Genomic DNA, 16,960 nt, shown 5'->3' on the forward strand with positions numbered 1-16,960 from the left:
ACTTTTTTCAGCCAGAGGAATTTTGAATTGAATGTATTATTATACATAGATCTAGAAGGCACCTGAACACTGGTCTTTCTATTGGTTTTTAGGTGTGTGGAGTGTTGGTCAAATTATTTTTTCACAGAAAGTCTCAGTGAAAATAAAAACATATTCATTGTTAACACTTCTCCAAAAAGGTTTTGTTCATTTGCTTTGTTTTTAAATAATGAAAATAAAAACATTTTGGCTAAGGTCAGAATATTTTGATTTAGAAATGCCACTGTAGTCCCTCACAGTAGAATTCCTTTCCAACACTTCTTATTGAGAGTCCAACTTCCTTTTCAGACAATATTTGCTGTAATGTCTGAAATTACATCAAATTTCAGACATCCTGCTTAGGGAACGCATCTTAATGGCAGTTCCATATTGCTATGTGTTATGGGAAAAGACTGTGACCAGTCTTTGGAGTGACAGAAAACATGACATGGACTATAGTTTCCTTGAAGCACTATGATAGTAAAGATCAGTAATTTTAGATTATAAGAAAAACAGTATTTTTGTGCAAAGAACAAAAGAAAAAATAATGCTCAATGATTCCTCTAGCTGAAAACATAATTTCCCATGGGAAAAACAATATAATTGGGAAAATTTCATTAATTTTAAAGTGGAATTATTAATATTTTAAATGACTGCAATGAGAATCTTATGAAAATTTTTTACCCTCCTTTTAGAATGCAACAAAAATTAATTTTTCCACCTGAGGTATTCCCCTTCACAGAAGACAACTATCCTGTGCTTTAACTCTCTATTCCTGGCAGGAACAGCTAGAACTTTGATTTTTCATCATATCCTACTTAGCTCTTTGAAAGTTACTTCTTTCAGTCACAGACTGCAATAACATTTATGTTCCTAGAATAGAAATTTCTACAAATATGGTAAGTTTCCATAAATATTTAAGAATAACATAAAAGTATAAACAATTAAAACAAATCTTTCTGAAAAACAGATAAGTAAATTTCCCACCATCCTACCCGCATAAAAATGTATTTTTCTCACTAGTTTATGCTGTTATGATCCTTATTGCACTGTGAAAATATTTTTCATAAAGATGTGTCATATATTTTTAGCTTTTTTTCATGAACAGCATCACAATTTAATTTTTACTCTTAGGTTTTTTTAATAGAGAAAAAAACTCTGTAGTTTTTTTTTCTGTATTGTTTAATAGATTGAGGAACACTCTAATTCATTCTAGTGAGTGTTTATGCATTTTGCACAGAATAATCACTTGAAAAAATGAGAGGAGATTGTTAGGAGTGAAGACTAAAACTGAGGTATCATCTCCCATGTCTCTAGGGTATGACTCTCACCACGAGCAGAGTCTCCAGAACCTGGCAGTACATGATACTTCCCATGGACTCACCTCTGAGTAGTCTGGGAGCACAAGGTAAGAGAACTACAGTTCCCACAGTGCATGATCATGACATATTTACATTACATCTTGTAATGTGATGTGGGTGATGTGGGTTTGAATTTTCTTGAGCTGATGAAGACACTGACTCCAGCGCTCCACACCTTCTGGAAAGTTATCCAGTATATGAGACATTAAACAAAAGGGATGGTGAGAACCCTCTCAACACTTCTGACCAGATTTTTTAACCATAGATGATCAAGTCATGTCTCCTACACTCAATATTGTCAGTACAGTTCAGTGATTCTTGGCACATACTGAATGCAAGAGGCTCCACAGGACTTCTGAACTGCTGATCCGTGGTCTTCAGTGGCTTTATTTGATAGGGGATGCTCACCTGAGCTGAGATATTCAGCACAGCCAAGATGAGACAGCCTTGTTTTGGTCAATAGCAGAACTTCAGTAGTCTAAGTAAAAAATTGTCCAGTTAATAAAGATATTAGTCAAAATACAGCTTCCTACAGTTTCTCACACACCAAATGGGAATATACAGAGGATTTGTGAACTCGAGCACTTACTTTCTACCTAGGCAGAATGTTTTTATTGGAGCTAACCTTACCTATCTCAGTTCCCCATCTGTATAACAGCCATAACTGTGCCTTCCTGGTTTATATAGGTGTTGTAAGGATAAATATTTTAATTAGAGATTTTTTCATACTCAGGAAGCAGAGCTTTGGGGCATACAAATTTCTCAGATGCAATCTACCATGTTTTAATGTGTAATAGCACCTGTAGGTTGTTCTAGAGGAAATTTCAGTACTCTGTGTTGACAGAGTTTAGGGACTATCATAAGGAGAGCAAAAAAATATTCTTCTGTACAAAGATAATCAATTCACCTTGCTGGTGCATGTGATCTCTTGTATTGGTTTATTTAGGAGCCTTCAGGTGATAAGCATATTTCTTTTACAGGAGTCTCCTCAGGAAACAAAAGTATCCCAGATGCTAACACAACTAGTAATACATCCATAGAGCTAGCCTCTCACAGCCACATAGGTAAGTTCTTTTTGTTCTTTATTTTATAAAAAAACTTTATTTACAAAAGAGATGTAATCAAATAATTATACATAATAAATGGAACAACTAATATACTAACAGAAAAAGTGATTGACACTTCCATTGAGGAAAGAGATGTGATACCATCTGACACCCCATACTGAAGCTGACTGATCTCACTATACAGAAGCAGCATAGCACGGCTCCGTAATGACCAGTGCAGGAACAAGGCATATGCTACTGTTTGTCCACACAATTGTTTGCTAAACAACAAAAGCTAAATGCATAGTCTCAACTACATTTTGACCATTCAAAAGGACTACAAGGATCTAAATTCTTAAACTGCACACAGAGATCAAGGTCACAAAAACCTCACAGGCCCTCAGGCTATTTAATCCCATCCCCATGCTTTCCCTTCTGCTGCGTGTTTTTGGGGCTACCTCTGAACTGGGTCAGGGAACTCATTAGGTTATAAATAACTCACAAACAACCCAAAACAGTTGCATGAGCATTTAAGAGGGACAGCGTGTGGTAATGGTGGGAGGCAGGATGGCTCAGAGGCTATTTATGCTGACCTGTTGCTGAAAGAAATGTTCTTCGAACTGCAACTTAGGCCATCAGACTCTCTTCTGTTTCCTGCTCTGTACTCTTTTAACCTGCTTGCCATTCATACCTCCTGCAGCTGTGGCTAAGCTTAAAACACTTCAGTTGTCCAACTGGAATCAGTAAAGACTGGATTTTTGTTGGTAGCGGTGTTTGGTTTTGGTTTTGGTTTTTTTTAATTCAGTTTTCCCTAGTTGGCCTGCGGAATGTATTTCAACAGATGGTCATGGAGTTTTAAATGCTGTGAGTGGATTTTTAATAAGTCTGACTAATTTTATGATCATTGCAGTTCATGTGCACTCAACATTCCCACTGACTTCAACAAGAAGGGTTGAATGTGCAAAAAATGTCATATTGCATTCAGCTGATGTAACTCTGGCAGCGCAGATAAATAAGGGAATTCTGGCCTCATGCTCTGGGCTGTAACAGTCAGGTTCGATTGTTTTCCTCCATTCAGTTGACTTAAATGTATTATAGGGCTTTTTTTTCCCCTCTTGATAGCATCAGGTATTGGCCACAGCTGGAGGCAGAAGTTAGAGTAGTTGTCTGATCAGCTGTGACAAACCCCATGTTTCTTAAAGTGGTGTGATTTGTAGGTAGCTCCAGCTTCTTACTTCACTGCATAAAAAAATCCCACCATCACTGTTAAAAACTACTGTTCATTTTTCCTCTTTCCAATCTGACGGTTTTCTCTCCCCCCTTCTTTAAATTCAGTGAATGAGATCACAATGTCTCTTTGAAACCTTACCTGTTATTGTCTCTAAGCCAGAAGGTAATATGTCATGGAGAGATGGCCTACAGCTATGCCTTACAAAGCTGAGGGGGAAAAAGATACTCTGCCCATTGTCAAATTTTCTTCCTGCAGTATTGCTACAGCAGAGATACACTGTCCTCCTGCATTTTCTTCCCACTGACAAGTTCACATCTCGGGCCATCTGTCCTGATTTGATAAAGTGTTTGGTCATACTGCAAGTCAGAGAGGATCATCAGCGCAGGTATCCCTGAACCAGCTGCTCAGAAAATTTCTATCAACAAGTTCACAAAACAGTAAAAAGCAAGTGTTACCAAGAGAGCGCACCTTCAAATTTCTTTCCTGCACATTTGTTGGGGTTTTCTTGAATTTTGTTTACCACTGACAAGCGTAATCTAGCCACACATTACAAACCCCCTTTTGGCAGCCATAGGAATATATTTCAAACAGGTTTTGTTTGATATCTACAAGAAATCTCTGTTTGGTTTATGTAATAAGACAAATGTATGCAAATCTATCCTCCAATCCTGTAAATTATATGCCTGGAATCAGTAAGCAATACAATAAAAGCTCACTAAGTTGCATTTTCCTATCCACATATCCCATAAAACTGACATAAAAAACAATGGTTTCTTCACCATTTCTCAGCAAATATTTAATAGCAGATACAATATTTTGTAAAGTCTCACATTACTGCAACTTCCTGACTTTTTAGAAAATGTAGTGAGATTGATTCTTTACAAAAAATACTTCACAACTTTTATTATTACTCTGCAGTGCAAATATGAGCGTAAATAAATAATTTTGAACTGCATTATCAGGCAAATGTAGCTGTTGAGATGAATACATTGGTTTTGTGTGAGTATTTCTTCATCTGCTCTGCCATTTTTCACAATTCAGTAATTAACTGATAACTACTGAATTATTATTCAGTCTCTTAGAACAACATTTTCAAAAGGGGATATATGCCCAGGACTACAGCCCTCTTTTAGGGTTAAATTCACAACAGATCACAATGCTGGTTGTTTCCAGCACCCCCAGTCTCAAATGCCTGCTACAAGAGAATGTATTACTGCAATTGGACCGCAGGCTGCTTAAGATGAGGACAGTTGGGCCCTAAAACTTGGGTCCAGAACAGTATATATCAGTGCAAAGAAAGCTGGGTTATCCAAACTAGCCTCTACAAACTGCAGTGGACACAGAAGTGTCTTAAACTCTGGACATTTTCCATGCCTTGACCAACCTTGAGTCTTCTTGAGTTTGATACCGGTGTCTACTCCACTTCATAACACATGTGGAAGGAAAAGCCATTTCTACCCCTTAGTTTGTATCACATTGATAAATGCCCGGAAGACTTAACCTAGTCAGTGGAAGATCTGGATTTATATTCCTGCTTTGTGAAAAAGGGTTTGAACCTGCGACTCTCTATGGATCTGCCAGCCAAAAGTGTGTTCCTGGGTGGATCTCTCACTGGTCCATCCATCCCACTGTGTGTGTCATGAATAAGAACTAAATGTGACAGAAACAGGGTGGAAAACAAAGCAAGGATTAGCATGGCGCTCTTCTCTATTGGCAATGGGAGCTATTGGGAAGTAGAGAAACCCAAGGGATACTCACTGCTCCAGTAAATACTTACCACAGTATATCTACAAATCTACACACATGTATAGATGCACATAGACTTGTACGAGTCTGCTAACCGTTGGCTACAAAGTCTTGCTCACACATCATTTTCCTCTATGGCCTAATGTATGTTTATTATTCCATACAAAGCTTCAACAAGAAGGACTGAGCAAGATCATCATTCCCGAATACCTGTTAGCATAATGGTTGGAGTTTTCCCCTGGAAAATGCAGGTTTGTTTATGCTCAGAGAGAGAAAAGAATTGAACCCACATTTCCCATATGAATGCTCTAATCAGCGAACCCATTTAACAGAAGAATGGAGCCAATCTAGCAGGCGTGCTCAGAGAATGAGTACTGGGACAGGTCCTGCCAGCCAGAGACATAGAAGAGTGACTAGGTGTCTGCCTTCTGCTGCTACTGAATCTGACCCTTATTCCATGCTTTGATCAGGAATCATTCCTTCCTTCACTGAATAAGGGTAACAGGCTGTTTTGCAATTGCAACGTGTAAGAATTGACCCTACTTACAAGATATTTCTTTGCTGCAGAGACTGCAAGGGTAGACTTAGCATCTGCTGCACACTGCTGCTTTTTCCCATTACTCCCTTCAGCATATTTATTTCAAAATAGCTGTAAGACCTAGCATTACAGCTACAGCCAGGAAACTAGAGCTTGTCAACACTCTCTGGTGGAATATCTTTCATTGTTCAAATGCTAATTTGCCAAAAACAAACTTTCCACCAGTCACTTTGATCTGAGAAATAAAACTAAAAACGGCTTTTACTTTTCATAGGGGTTTTTGTTTGTTTGTTGTTTTTAACAAAAGGTAAGGGTAATACAAAATAAAAGTAATTTAAATTGGAGAAAAATATTTTTGTTTTCTCACAACAGGGTAGGGTTTTGTATGACTGCCTTGTTCACCAGGTATGTGTCTATAGTGTCTTTTTCAGAGGCATCCCAAAGTCATTTGGGATTAGATACTCCATTTCTTAAACTTGTCAAGCTTCATCATAAAATTAGTTAGTTGTTCTCCACTAGTTTTACTGGAAGCTGTTTCAACAACTCCCACCAGTGGCTAGAGAGATTCTTGTAATTTTTCAGCTGAATTTTTTCCAGGGGCAGTTAGTGACCTTTTTTTTCCTCTCGCCAGAATAATCTGAAACTTAAGAACTTTATCTCGTCTAGCTCTTTGGTCTTCATCCTTTCACTATATCTCTAAAAATATTCAAATCATTTAACCATTGTGTTAGACAAGTCAAGTTCAAGATTTTGGGGAACTTGTGTTCTTACACGTCAAGCTAACTGAAAAGCGTTCAACTACAGTGACGTAGTGCTCAGCCTAATATCCCGAACCTCATGGAAGGACATGTTAGCTTGCTTCCAGCACTGTATTAAGTTGTGGCTGCTGAGCTACAGAGCAGCTTGGAGCACAGACACACAGCTTCTTAGAGCATTTTTAATTTTCTCTTATGAAGCAGAGTCTCCCTTCTCCTGACCAACCTACTAGTACTTTGCTATATCAGTTCCAATTTGTGTTCATATTTCTTGTACAAGAACGACCTGAATTATGTACAGCATTTCAGGTCTCACCAGGGGTTGTACACTTGTATGGTATCATTAATCACTTCTCCAGCTCAAATGCCTGTTATATCCTAGGTCTATATTTCCCTGTCTTGTTGCTGCATCACATTTGTGGTTTGCAGTCACTCTAGCTTCTCTTTGTCATGTTCAGTGCAGAGCATACAGAGCAATTGCTTGTTTTGGCTTTGAAAAACTTTGTACTTCTACTTGCTTGCTCATTTTTTTTCTAGATGTGTTTCTAATCTTGTTCCACACTGCTCATGTCTCCCAAATTTATCATCAAACTTCTCTAGTGTTTTGTTCTTTTTTATGCCAAGTTCACCAGTGAAAGTATGAAATCAAACCAACTTAAAGCATTCCTTCTCAGAACAACCCACATCAGTCTTACCATTAGCCACTACCTTGTCTACGGTACCATACTGGTAGGAATGGCTTCCCAGTTCTACCTAAGAGGCACATTGCTCTTGTGTTCAAATCTATGGGAAGGTAGTTGCTCAGATCACTCAGCACATTACTTGTATTCAATACAGGTAGTAATTTTATTGTTTTCTGTATAAAAATGATGTTTTACATTAACGTTCACTCCATGTACGAGCTCTCTACAGAATCTGCTAGTGATCCTCTAGTTCTTTGTATCTGAGCACATCAACATCTTTAACTTTGCATCAGTGAGATATATTAAAATTATTTTTCCTGCCTGTACAAACCCTCAGCCTCCTGCTTTGCCCTTACCTGCTCAATATTTTTACCTTTACTGAGAGCTGATGTCAGTTTCTCACTTAGTTGATGGACTACATTTTAATTTTCTTCTCTGAAAAATAAAATTTATTTATTCTATTTTATAATATCTGGTTTTCCATGGGAAAAAAAATAAAAATAATTCAGTTCTAAAAATCTAAAAAATATGCATGGGGGGGGAGAAGGGAATGCTTGAAAAATAATTATTCCTCTTTGCAAAAGTTTAGCTAAACTGAGGTTAGCACAGAATTTTGAGTACCATTCTGTGGTCCAAAATACTATAAAATCTTACAAAACAAACTAGAGAGGCAAGCTGGTACCTAAATGTGCAATGTTTGTATAGTTTTTGTAAAGCAAAACAGTGAAGCATTCTATGGATATCTATTCTCTCCACTAACAATTAGCGGATTTCTTAATGAGCTGATCAGCTGACAACACCTATAGAAGACAGATGGTAACAATATTTGGTTACTACCAAAAACCTATCAAAGCCCAAAATTTACAATGTAAAGGCTTGAAGTCGAATAGCAGTCCCTGGAAACTTCTAGTACCCTGTTATATACCAGAAATGCTTTTGGCAATTCTAAGAAGTGATATGGGAAATATTCAAATAATTCCACAGGGCTTCAGCTACATATCTTACATTGACTTCAGTGGGAATCACACAGTGAAATCCCCACTTACTGCTTTGAAAATGTACCCCTTAGTGTTTCATGTCATGCTGAGAGACAGAGCAGTGATCCAAGGTCCAGATCCACAGCAGGTAGCAGTACACACAATGTGCCGGGATCCTGTAAGGCACCACTGTGTTAAAATATGCAGGCTTTAACTTAAAATGACAGAAATCAAGGGCATTCCAAATTAAGGTTCCTAAGAGCCTCCTCCCCTTTGTCCTATTTAGTGACGGTCATACCTTTAGAGCTCTAATATATAAAGTTTTTTTTGTCTTCTTCCTTTTCTCTTTTCTATCCTGCCCTCTATATGACCTCTCTACTAATTGGAATATATCTTGTTTTTCGATAATAGAATTTCCCCAGGAGATAGTCAATTTTTAGAGCTGAAAATTAATTTACGGACCCTGCTTGATTGCGTGCGTCAGATATGTTTGTCTTTTACTACATAGTGACCTTCTCCTCCCCTCTCCCTTTACATCTTCATAGCTAGGAATTCACTTCAGAGTCAGATAACATGCCTTTTCACTCTGTGAGCCAGGTAGTTGTGTCATGCTTTTCACGTGCTGATGTTTGCGTACCGATAGTACTCTTGGAGAGTTGTGTTCCAGTCAAAAGATCTGAATTTCTATTATTCTTTGCACAGCAGCTTGCAGGACTGCAGCCATTCTGATTTTGTAGCAGCTTCCACTTCACGCACGTAGAAATGCCTAGGGCTGAGAATGGGGTCCACACCACTCAGAGATACTTCTGCCTTGCAATTTGGTACTTCGGCGTGAGTCTCTTCATAGCTCCACAGGACCTCTCTCCTGGGCTGTTTGAATGAGATTTAAAGGATAGGTCCACACAGTTTGTTGCCATGTGGATACAGTGGATCTGTTTCCTTCCAGTCCCTCAAACACGTATGAAAAAAGGCCTCTTCATATATGAAGTCATAAGAATAGTCACCTGAATGTATTGAGGTTTTTTTTCATTTTATCAGTTAAGATTTTTGTTTTTCAAGTATACTAGCATCTTTCTACAAAATATACTCCTATGCAGAACCAATCTTTTATTCTGTTCATCTGATGATGTACTGGAGTGCCCAATTTGAAATGAAAAGTTGAGCAAACACAGATGCTATTCAGAGCCGTGTGTTTACTCACGCTCAGTGTTAAGGACAGTCATTCAATGTTATTTTGATGAGTTTATTTAAGACACTGAGTGTGGGATTCATCTTACCTAGACTTAGATGGCTGCAGCATAAATTTTTACACCTCAGCCAGCCATCCTCAGTGCCCTTTCTACTCGATAAAGAGGAATAGGCACATTTAGCTCATAACTCATCTGACCTATTTTAGACATTTCCAAACCTTGCATCCTGAAATCACTCCAGTGAATATAAAAGGAGTCTAAGTGGCTAAATCAGGTCTAGATGTCAGCAACTGATACATTTACCACTGGTGAAACAGATCCCACTCAAAGTTACAGGGCAACATCTTTCACAAAGTGAAATCTATGTCGTACCTTTTGGTTTTGAAACTTGATCAGCCTTGTGATACCTACAAAGAGGCCTCTGCTGGGGCTCAGCTCAGAGCTGACAATCTTTGGGTTAAAGAAGCTTTTGAGAGCAATCTAGAAGATGCCTATTTTAATGACTGTTTCTTCCCAACTTTCAAATGTTAACATGGTCACAAGGTCAGTCAATGAGCATGTTCAGGTTACATGTTGCTGTAAATTAGATCCTGAAGTCTACATACATGCAGACACACCCATGCATACATGCACACACATTTTGCACAGAGTGAATAATTTGCAACTGTTAAGGTCAGTCGGCCATCAAACATAAGGGGCGTTTGCTCTTTAAATCAAATCATCCTGGCCTGTTCGGATAGACACAGATTTTCAGTCAGTATACCAGAACAAAAGGAAAGTCTTTGGGAGCACTGGGGGCAAGGGGGACAAACTTTACAAATACCATAAAATAAATAAATTAATTAGGTGAATTGGATAGCAGCAACAGTCAAATTGAAATAAGATGGTAACCTCAAAGTATGGGAGAATGGGATAGTGTGTATATATGCATACATTGTTGAGAAAGATCCAACAGATCCAGGTTTTCAGCAGCTATCAGAATTCTAGGCCTTATTTTGAATGTCTGTAGACCAGCACAGCACTGTTCCCTAACCAGAGAGCTCTACCAGTTTATGCCAGTGGAGAATCTCGTCCCTAGTCTTTATTCTGGAAGGAAGGAAGAACAAATAGAAAAAAGATCCAAATAAAATCTCTCCGAGCGAACTTTCATCTGTTTAGTGCAGGTGTGCCTAATCTTTCAACAGTCCAAGAGCAAAGAAAATAAAATGTACAATATCAAAATGTTGCAAGCTTTTAAAAAGCACTTAAATTAGTATTTCACTGATATTTTTATTGTAATGACCACTACAGGACGACAATACAACATTAGACTTTGCTGACCTTCGTTTGTCACAGACTTAACACTGATAAATATTTTAAAACTCATTTGTATAATACTACAGTTTTGTTTAGTTTCTTTATGGGTAACCAACTTTTATTGGGGAAAAACAGCAGTAACAAAATGTCATTACCTTGCACAATACAGTCAACATATCACCTTATAACCAGCCTCATGCCACAAGATCCTTGTCTGCTGCCTCCATCCCCAGACACAAGCTCTTGGTTTCCAGCTTGGCAGGAGCCACAGCCTGCTGCCTTACATAGAAACAACGTATTACTGATCTGCTAAACAAAAGTGTCGCTAGCCCCAGGTGAATTTAGTCCATCACCACAATGAGTGTTAGGTGGCTTAGGAGCCAGACGCGTCCCATTTCATGTTATCTCATAGGAAACACAGAATAGTCTTTTTGAGAAGTGAAGCTCTCGTAAATGTAACGGCATACGGGAGAGGGATAAAGCGGGTAAGTTATAACTCAGGTTGTTCTATGCTATCTGCTATTTCATATCAATCACTATTAATGTTTGCTTCTCATTGTTAGAAATATACAAGTGAAACTCATGGGTAGGTGTGGAATTAATTCTGTTCATAGTTCCTCCTGTGCAGGCTGCAAGAAACAGAGGAAGCTTCACAGACATATGTATTAAGCTCCCAAGAAAAACCTTAGTCTCCTCCAGTACCTCTAAAATCTCCATTATGGTACTTTATCATCTGACAGTTTCAGCACAGGTGATAAACTGTCTGTTATGCAAAAAACCCACTTCTTATACTTCTTCCTCACTTTCCCACCTGCTGTCTTCCCGTATGTCTGGGTTTTTTCTTGTCATAAATCTATTTTTGCAATTCTGGCCCAAAGACTGTCTTCGTTTGTAGAGTACCTGGCATAATAGGGTCTTAATCTCTGATTGCTAGTCCTCAAACACTGCTATATTACAAAGGACTTATAAAACAATTTCAAAATATCTGTCATTTGGAGAAATTACCTTGAGTGAGTTCAGATCTCCAGCTTTAAAAAAAATTGTTATTTATTTAGAAATTCTTGTGGATAAAAATAAAATTAAAATTCAGTCCAAAAAGCTGGTTTTATATAACTCAGAGTGTTAGAAAATGTTTGCTTCAGGATGACAATTTGTATGCAAATGAAAAAAACAGAGCTATAGCTGGTGCTCTCCTGTAACCTTCATAGTGTTGCTCACTGGGTGCCTTTACAGTAAAGTGTGATGCTTTTGTCAGAATTACCAACATTTTTAGAGTAGTAATTCTGAGTAGAATTAAAACGACCTTCTGCACCTTAAAAGGGCAATGAAAGGGGAGGAGAGGGAAAAGAGAGAGTAAATCAGTACATTCCTGTTCATTATGAATAAAGTATAGTTATTTAAATCAGGCCACTCCGCAGTGAGACATGAGCTAATACTTCGTTGCCAGTATCTTGAAAGCCATCCCTCTCAAGGGGAAGAGCATTTTCTCAGCAGCCATTGACTGAGTCCACTGTGACTGCATCCCCGTGTTACTTACAGAGAAATATGTGGAGAACATGTATGGGGGGAAACGCCTAATTGCGCAAGAAGCTGAGTGCTCTCCGTTCTCGCTGAAGATCACAAAGGCTCAAGATGTTTTGTAATTCACAGGGTTTTGATCCTCGGGTGTTACCTTGCAGTAGTGAGTCTAGAAGTCTCTAGGGGAAAATATATCATCCAAAATTTTCCTGGTGTATACATCTCCCCCTTCAGAAGAACCAGAAGTGTCAGTGGCTGCTTCTTCCTTATTTCATCCTACTGTTTCTGTTAGTGATTTAGAGAAGACAGACACTGGGACCCAGAATGTCTACAAGATGTTATTAATGCTCATGTTATTTTGAATTTGATACTTGGAGTGTGTTGCCTGCCTCAGTTTCTGTCTCTCACAACCAGCCAGACCATTGTACCAGTAACAGCAAACAGACAAACATTAAAAAGGCATATAGACCTAAATTATTTTACTGTTTTTGTGGGATCCCAAAGAAAGATGAGTCCTTGAGGTTTAGGGGAGTTGAGGTCCAAATTAACAAAGGATTATTCTGTACTGGTATAACAGCTAGTTGAACAGAGCAGGCTTTACACAGAGCAGAGCGTGATCTGTGGGTAATACCAAAATGCATGTAAAATAATCCAATGAAAGCTGTGCAAAACTTTGGTACAGTTTAACAGTAAGGATAATCAAACTCTGCATTACTCTCTGGAATGCAGATGTGCTAAAAAGACTTTGTGTTATGCCCCAGCATGCATTTCAGTGATGATTTTGCTCTGATTTTGAGCGATCCTGCTAGCTGGCTGAGGCATTGGGTTGAGCTCACAGCCTGGTTTTAAAAACTGCCTGAAAATCAGCTCTCAAAAGTAGTGGATGATGAAGAAGAAGGACTAAGAGAGTTTAATTCTTCAGGCTGAGCTATGTAGGGGCCACTTGCCCATTCATGTTCCAGGGTGACAAAGTTCTGCCCAGTATTCGCTTTTCAGCTTTGTTATAAACGTAGAGTGAATCGAGACGTTTTATGGAGAAGGGAAAGCCAGTGTCGCTGCCCTGCTTTTACATTCCTGCTGACACCCAGTGGCTTGCCAGCACAATTGCACACCGCGCTGCATGCTGCCTAACCTCCTTAGTAGCAATGAAATAATAAAAAAGTCACAGCAGCATTTCAGGGAATTTCAGTGAATCTAACTGACATCGACGTCCTCTTCTCTTTTAGTCACTTTTTAGAGGGAAAAATAAAGATAGAGTAAACAAGAAAACATGCTGCACAACAGCGCCCAGGCAGTGACAGTCCTGCTCCACCAGTTGGGACCTGGATTCAGCTTTGGAAAGCATAAATGGTCTCAGCAAAAAACCCAGAGGACAAGCTCCCTCTGACTCTTGGCTTTTCATGCAAGAAGAAGTGAGGAATCGTTTTGTGACTGCAAAAGGCATTTGAGCATAAACTAATTTTTCACAGTACAATATGCCATCACCTCCAACCCCCCAAAGTTTTCATATACAGTTTGGGGAAAATAAAAGAAAAAAGAACCTTCACACAGCTTCAATTTTCTGTAAAATAAGGTGATTTCCTATAGAAACAAATTTCATACCCTGCCAAGTATGAGTACCAGGCCCTTGATATTAGTGGATATTTGATATTTTCTTTGGGTTCCTCTCAGCCTTTGGTGAAAGGAGTCCCAAAATAAAGGAGCCCTGCTAAGGATCTTAAGCCTGGCCTATTATTGCTTTCTTAACAACAGCCCTTTCTGCTTTAGGAGACAGCTGTCTTGTAACTCGTTCTGAGCAAAAGGGGAATAGGATTTGTATAAAATCCCAGGCATTTGTATAAAAACTCATTTATGTGCAGGATCCAGCCTTGTGAATGTTAACGGAGGCTAAAAACAAACATCATATTTTCTATTCCAGAAATATGGAAAAAAAGCAGCCTGTATAAAGCACGTGGAATTCACTCACGCAAACTTGACCATTCAAAGGTATTAAAAGTAAAAAGAGTGAAATAATGAAGTAAAAGCAAAGCAGTATCAAAAAACAATATCAAAATCCCTGAATGATAGTTCACAGGCTAAATGAAGCAGCGGTGCAAAGAATGTATAGGCACAAGGAGTGCACCCACACATCATGCATTTTAAGAACTCACCAGCTAATATTTCCCATCTTTTTCCAGAAGCCATACGGTAAACAGATAGCACTAACAAAGTCAAATATTAATAACCAAGAACTGCACATCTCCAAATCCCCTTCCCCCAACCAGCAAAACCCATAGAAATTTACACTGACCAAAGCAAATAGAAAATAAAAGTCAAAGCACTTACATGGTTGACATTTAGGGATAGAACCAAGTACCCTTTCCATCCTTTTAAATTTCCTAAGTTATAACATTAACAGAAAATAAATACACATTGAAATGGAGTAACTGATGATCGTGACATATAGTCACTGAGAAGTTACAGTAATAAGGTCTTAAAACAGAACATCCCAAGAAGAAATTTTAAACTGTCTGACAGCTCAGATCAATTTAGCATTTTGTCACACTCTTAAGTGATCTGGTTAGCTTTGTCCACCCAGAACAGCTTTCTCAGTATAATTACATTCCAGCCATACAGTTCGTTCTTTTGAGGAGCAGCATATTTTCAACTCTCCCAACACTATGATTGATTTCTTGTGCAATGGAAGGAGATACAGTTTGCGGAAGCATGAAAACAAATCTACGAAAATGTTGATGGAGGGGACATGGCTCAACCCTTCACCTAAAACCCGAATGATGTGTTGGGGGGTGGTGGTGTAGAATTAAGGAGGAGGAAAAAAAATAATCCATTGCATATTTTATTGATGTTTCTGAGCCCTGTCCAGTTTTGAAAGTAGATACTCCAGAACAATGCATAGAAAACTTCTCAGCAGCAAGAAACCATTCCTTCTAGCCCATGTAACCAAGCAAATCACACCAAAACCAATCCCTGTACTTTCTTGGTTGTTCAAGAGTTAGACCTCACAAGGCCTGCTCACAAAAGTGTTGGTGACTACTAACAGCTGTCTTAAATTCTTACACTTTAGTTGTGCAAATGAGACACTGACTACATTATGTATTTTTCACCCTCTACCTTTAGCTCCTTGCTCCTTCTAATTGAAACGTTAACTGAAAACTCTGCAACATATTGCGACCTTATTTTCCACTAAATTGCATATTGAATTTAAATTCTGTAAGACTGAATGAAGATTAGTTCAGAATCAGTAGGCATTATTAATAATCTAACTAAGATTTTTGTTAAAATGGAAGTTGGAGGAGGATTTGGGTGCCTTACAGACTTGTTGGTTCACCAGTCGGTAGGGCAACAACTACGGTTTACTAATAACGGATACTAATAACTGATGTTCAGGCAGATGAGAATTCTTTTTCAAAAATAGGTGTTCCAAGAGAAGAAAGACTTTTTGTCTTAGTGGAATTATTGTCTTTCCTTCACCTATTTCCTCCCTGTTTGTTAATTTCCATTGTCTCATTCCATGAGATGCTTGTTTGAAAGGAGGAAATCTCAGCTTTTTACGTCAAGTGCAAGAGTAAAAGGCATAAGTATTTAGACAACAAAAAGTTAGTTATGCTTTTGTGAAAGAGATTTCAATCTTCTTCAGAGGTTGTGAATTTGATGAGAACTTTCTGTTTCCTCCCTGAAGTGAAGGAGACTTTCCTGCCTTTTTAGATTAACTCTGTAATTGAACATAATCTTTTTTCTTTTCTCCTGTGGTATGATAGATGCTGTTAATCTTCGTCTATATGGTCTCATGCAAAGAGATTCATTTTGCCATTCATTAATTATTAGAAAAGCAGTAACCTAATAAATATGCACACACTAAAAATGGGTGTGAGAAACCCACAGCTGTGGGTCAGTGTGTCACCACTGCTCCTTGCTGCTATACAAATACATGCCAGATCCCACCTCAGTAAGGAAGCAGGGCCAGCCAGCAAAAACATATTTGTACCATGGCTAAGCAAAGATTTCTTCCCACTGTCCCTTTTCTACCTTCTTGTTCATTATTATTGCTGGTTTTCCCTCATTTAGCATTGGTTCATAATTGGTTCCTTATTTTGGATGGGATTGGTTCTACCTGGATAAATAAATTTTCAACCAGAAAAACAAGGCTGTAAAATAATAACTGCTCTTTTCCATAGGAATACCAGATGTCATGGATGTGATTGTTTACCCAGGCAGAAACTGCTGTCAAGACCAGGGATCCAGATCAAGGGGAGTGACACTGTGTAACCTCTACTGAATAGTACACAGAGGGCTCACATGAACTGCGAGTTGTGCTGCATCAACTGCAGGGCAACTGGTCCTCAGCTAAAGGACAACTTAAGCCACTAAGAATAGCAGTTTACCAGGCAACCAGGCCAAGAAACATTATTTATGTGTCTGCTTGGAAATAACCAGCACAAAGAAGTAGAGTCAAGATCAACATGAATAGTCTTCCCAAGTTTGAAGGAACACCCGTGCCTAACTACTGATGCCTCATTCAGGTACTTCTAATGCTTTATGATATATCATATTCCTTGCTATACACAGGCATTAAATATACTTTTTGCATGCTTTAGAATTCC

Source organism: Ciconia boyciana, chromosome 1 (assembly GCF_034638445.1).
Source record: "Ciconia boyciana chromosome 1, ASM3463844v1, whole genome shotgun sequence".
Taxonomy (NCBI): Eukaryota; Metazoa; Chordata; class Aves; order Ciconiiformes; family Ciconiidae; genus Ciconia; species Ciconia boyciana.